At 38.8% G+C, this 5,496-nt stretch overlaps 1 long non-coding RNA gene across 1 annotated transcript in view; it reads left to right on the top strand.

Annotated features, from left to right (window-relative positions):
- LOC125614099 overlaps positions 1 to 5,496 on the top strand; it is a 23,485-nt gene that overhangs the window by 15,426 nt on the left and 2,563 nt on the right. The window contains exon 2 of the long non-coding RNA XR_007344732.1: positions 3,770 to 3,950. This is a non-coding gene — a long non-coding RNA (uncharacterized LOC125614099). The remainder of the gene's footprint in view (positions 1 to 3,769; positions 3,951 to 5,496) is intronic.

Consider the following 5,496-nt stretch of genomic DNA (forward strand, 5'->3'; position numbering starts at 1 on the left):
GAATCTTAAAATGGCTACCCATCCTCTCGCCCTGCCCTCAGGGGCGAGCAGTTTCACTTACCCTCAGTCGCTCCCCGTGCGAGCCACCAAATGCCACAGTCTGGCTGGGCACAATCAGGAGCCACTTGTCAAAAGAAACTAACTTTATTTTTAGAACCACACACACCAAACAAAACAGCCTCTCAGGAAAAACCCTCAGAGCCTCAACTGCCACCACCGGCTTTCCACAAGCCTCTCTCTCCCACACAAGCTTCTCTCCACCTCCCACAATCCTCCTGCTCTTGAGGCCGATTGGCTGGGTCACGTGGGCGGAGCCAAAAAAGTCCCCCAATGAGCAGCTCCATGGTCTGAAAGGGCAGGGAAACAGCCCAATGAGCATCACCGCAGAGGAGCCAATCAGCTAGATGTTGCTGGGGCCGCTGTGAGCCAATCATCAGCTGGCAGCTGGAAGTTTGCTGGGGCCCCTTCGGCTGTGGCTCTCAACAGTTATCATTTGGCTGGATAAGGAAACTGGGATACCATATGACTAAAGGAGATGAAAGAACCTTCTGTTATTTTGTCCAGTTGTCTTTCTTATGTTTTCCCTGAAAATGTTCTTGTGAGAAATATATTGTCTTGCCTAATTTCCCTATCAGGTTAAATTATATTATCCCCTATGATACTCAAAAGTGTAGCACCTCACTGTGTCTTTCTTTTTTTCTTGTCATAAAGTATTTTGAACTACAGATTACTCCTGTTTGACCTAAGAGAAACCAGTCCACATGGCTTTGGTGGGGCCTATCCTAACTACAAGGATCTGTGTATGGTGGAGGCCTTGTGAACAAACCAACCCATCTCCTTGGCTACAGACATTGATTCAGTCTTAAGCCAGGGCCCCTGTCAGGGTAATCATTTTCCTCTCTGAGAAGAGTTTAATAGGCAATTACTTCTGCTCTGATGGCTGAGTTGACTAGATATGAGAATAGAGCTGCTAGTTATTTTGATGCTATCAGATGAAAATCTGAGGATGATTTTTGGCAGGTGCCTGAAGTATGGTAAAGAAGTAGGAGGGTAGAAGAGAAAGCTGAAAGTGTTGTCTGAACTCCTGATGCAGCCTTGCTAAAGCTAACTCTTCTCCTTGGATCTGTCAATGATTAGGCCAATAAATCCACCTCCCAACTTTTCTCTTAAACTCGCTTGAGTTAGGCTTCTGTCACTCCTAACTGGCAGAGTCTTCACTAATCTGGAAGAGTCATTGAGGTAGAGAGGAGGCCCATTGTTGTGATGTAATTGGTACAGAGCTCAGCTCCTCAAAGTTCCTCTGAAGGCAGGAAGAAAATAGTGGAATCATGAAGGACATTAATTCAATTTACATTCTGATTATTAGGTAAAGTTTTGTTTAAGGCTTTTAAGAAATGCTATATTTTTATAACATCAGTAGTGAATACTGGTTGAACTATATACAGTCTGGATTCAAATATGACCTTCACCTCTGAATAGCAGCTTCATCTGTGAAATAGGGATAAAAATAATGCCTATCTCATGCAGTTGTTGCAAAAATTAAATGAGTTATTTCATACTTCTCTTAGAAATGATTAATAAACGCACAATAAATAACAATTATTAATTGCTGTTTTTATTTCTCACATTTTAAATTTTGATTTGTAAGGGAACAGGATGGTGAGTAAGCTCAAGAATGTGTAAAGGATAAAGCTTAGATGATGATGAAGAATATAACTGTACAAATGCTCAAGGTTTTTAGGAAAGGGGAAGTGGGTAATCCGTGACTGAACCAGAACTCAGAAGATTCCTGGTTGTTCATTTTGGCAGAGTTTGTTTGGGGATCAGATATCTAAAATGTATGGATAAAGACATCAAGGACTAGACACTGATATGTTCAAGGTCAAACAGAAGTTATAGGCAGAGCTGATACCTGAGTCTAGGTCTTGTGACTTTAATTGGATGTCCTTTCCAGGTCACCATAATGTAAGTAACATGAGGGCAGAGACTATATCCATTATTCGTTTGAGAGTTTGAAGAAGTTGGTATTGGATGAATGAATGAATCTGACCCCAAATGAGTCTTCTGATAATGACAGCTTTTTAACAAAGTACCCCAAACTTGATAGCTTAAAATAATAATTATTTGACTATGCTTATAGATTTGGCATGAGAGATTCATGAAGGACTCAAATAGGTGATTTTCACTTGAGGTCCCTTATGTAGTTACAGTCAAATGTCATTTGGGGTTGTAGTCATCTGAAGTCTTGATCTAGTTGGATGTCCAAGTTGACACACTCATGTGGCTGACAGCTGGGTGGTAGTTGTCAACTAGGAGTTCAATTGAGGCATCTAGAATATCTATATGTAACCCATTTATGTCCAACTTCTTACATGATGACTCAGAGCTCCAAGCAGGAGTGTTGCAAGGAACAGTGGAAGCTACCTTTCCTTTTCTGACCTAGCCTCAGAAGTCATGCAACATGACTTCTACCACATCCTATTGGGAACAGTGAGTTAAAAGACTTCCTAGTTCTCGGGGAGAAGACATAGAGCCTACTTCTTGATAGGTAAAATGTCAAAGAATTCTGGGCCATAAAAATAAAACTTTCACAATGATTTCTCTATACTTGCTCTACCCATGTAAATTCATACTACAAAGGTAAGACTTTATACTGGTCCTTTCCCAGATTACCTGATGTCAAAGTTGTAAATCACTGAGGTACCACCTGCTTTGTTTAAAGACCCTAGACACACATCCTTTTTGTGCTGTTGCTTATTTCTAGCTCAAAGCCACCAATGTGATATTACTCTTATCTCTGTGTGGCATGGTCTTGCTCTAAGTTCAGCACAGTGCACACCATTTGATACCACTCCCACTTATACTGTCTATAGCTCAAAGTCCCCCAGATTAGGCCCCTTTGGTTTAAGAAAATTGTCCTGCTAAACTCTTTAATGGAGGATGAACCATTGAGGCATAGGGGTGATCTGTGATCTGTGTTACCAAGAGAGATGAAAGTCTTTGGAAACTTTGCTTTTTCCTACGGAAACTCTTTCTAGGGAATATTAGTGTCGCTGGCCAATGGTCTCTGAAGACCATGCTGATTCTGACTCTGGTGATTTGTTCAGTAACCACCTAGTAAGAAAACATAATCCCGAGAATTTTCCTGCAGTAAAACTTTAAAGCAAATCAAAACACAAGGAATACAACCTGCAAATAGATGCAATAAATCTCAGCACTGCTATATTTAATATTCTCAATTTTGAAGGCATTTGGTTCACTGCCAAAATAATCTGAAATACTAGAATCCCATTAGTTATTAAGAACCAATTAGGTGGGAAGTTGTCAATTTGTAAACTAATTTTAGACTTATAAGAGGAAAAATAAACCAAATTATTTTAAGGGACCATAAGCTTCTTTCACACTTCTAAATATAATTATGAAACAACCAACATGCATAATGCTACCCAAAATGCAACTTTAAGATAAGACTAAACAAGAACTTTTAAGCCCTAAGGAAAATATTTATGAGCAGTGTACAAGAGGAATAATGGTAATTTATAAGGGTAGGTTGGGAAATGAGATTCAAAGGAATATTATGTTCAAACTATATGGTATGGTTAGTGTGTCCCTGAAGCTTAGAAGCAAAAAATAAAATATAAAATTGTGAAACTAGCAAGCTAGACCTTAGGAGTTGAAAGATGTGGTAATTATCCTGGTTGTGGTTAACAGTATAGGTAATTCATTTTAAGTAACAAACTACTGTATTTTCCTTCCTGAAACCTCACAGGAAAGCAATTTCAGTTGGATGAAATATACCAAATGGGGAATAAATGGTTGATTTGGCTTCCTTCATCACCTCATGCACCAAATCAAAAAGACTGTAGAACTGATTGCCCCAATTGGGAGAAAAAATGAACTAGCATAGAAACAGGTCTCTCCAAAGCTAATTCAGGAGCAAACTAAAATTGGTGAGTATGTTTTCTTAATTCTTTTTCATTTGAAAATGGAGAACCTATATTACTCAGGTTTGATTTTTTTTAAAGAGAGAACTCAGGTATTAACATTGAAGCATTGTGATGATACAGGGAGACATTATCTGGAGGCCTGTGTTATATGTGTCCCTTTGTCTCTGATAGTGAGAGATGCAGCATGTTCCATGCTGGTGAAGGAAACCCAAACATTTCTTCTGAAATTATGAAGGACTGTTAAGCTGAAGAAAATCAAAACACAGTAAAGCTTTCTGCCATCTCTCTCTGTTTGTCTAGCAGGACAGAGATTTATTGAGGGAAAAAAAGTTCTTTCTATATACCCCCACTCCCTGCTGCCACCTTTCCTTTCTAAAGACAGGATATAAATTCTCTTATACAATCTTTATCAGCTTGGACAAGACTCCAGAGGAATTCACTAGCAGACTTTTCCTTCCCACAGTTTTCCTGCCTTTGGAAGCCCAGGGCTGCTTTTCCTTTGTCCTGACACTTCTCTAAAATTTATTGTTCTTTGTTAAAGACGATATATAAGCTGGACTCTAAGCCTCTGATTTGAGTTACTTTTGAACTAAGCTTTCTCCGACATGATATGCACTGCATGTGTTAGTGAACTCCAGTACAAATTATGAGGGCGGAGGAAAAAATATATTTTCTTCCTTTCAATGGGAAGGCTTATAGCTTTTATAACTCTGTCTGGTTACCTCATGTTAGAAAAAGTTAACTCTAGAAGTCACTGCTGCAAGATTCAATACTCTCATTAAGGATGTCAGAGATAGGGGCTTCCCATAATGTAGGTCTCAGAGGAATAAAACAATAGCCATTGGATGTTGAAAAATCTGGTCCTTTTTTGAAGACAAGAGATAATGGGTGCTGCCTTACATGACTTTAAATTGGTCATTTGCAAATACAGCCATGTGTTAATGGAGGCCACCCATAGGGTTGTTCAGGTTGTTGAGCTGATCCCTACAGCTTCTCCTTGCCTGTTTCTGCTATCTCTCTATCAGTAGAGGGGTTGTTTGGTATCTCTGAGTTCCTCAGGACCTCAGAGAAATCAAAAGCAAGCTCAAAAGGGCCTCCCCCAAGCCCAGGTCCTTTAAAGGACAGAAAATAGCATTTCCATGGCATCTTGAATGTTGGTTTGGTCCCTAGTTTCCTCACTTCTTGGTATATATCCAAAAGATCTAAAATCAGCATACTGTAGGGAAACAGCCCATCAATGTTTATAGCAGCACAATTCAAAATAGTTAAGCTAAGGGACCAACCTAGGTGCCTTTCAACAGATAAATGGATAAAGAAAATGTGGTATACATACACAATAGAATATTACTCAGCCAGAAAGAAGAATGACTTTATGACATTTTCAGAAAATGGATAGAACTGGAGACTGTCATGCTAAGTGAGATAAGCCCTGAATTTATTTTTAGAATCTGTTAACATAGAAAGCTCCTCAAATAATCAATATTTACCTAACAAGAATCCTTTTATTATTATTATTATTATTATTATTATTATTATTATTTACAAAATT

The sequence above is a fragment of the Marmota marmota genome, unplaced genomic scaffold (genome assembly GCF_001458135.2).
Source record: "Marmota marmota marmota unplaced genomic scaffold, marMar, whole genome shotgun sequence".
Classification (NCBI taxonomy): domain Eukaryota; kingdom Metazoa; phylum Chordata; class Mammalia; order Rodentia; family Sciuridae; genus Marmota; species Marmota marmota.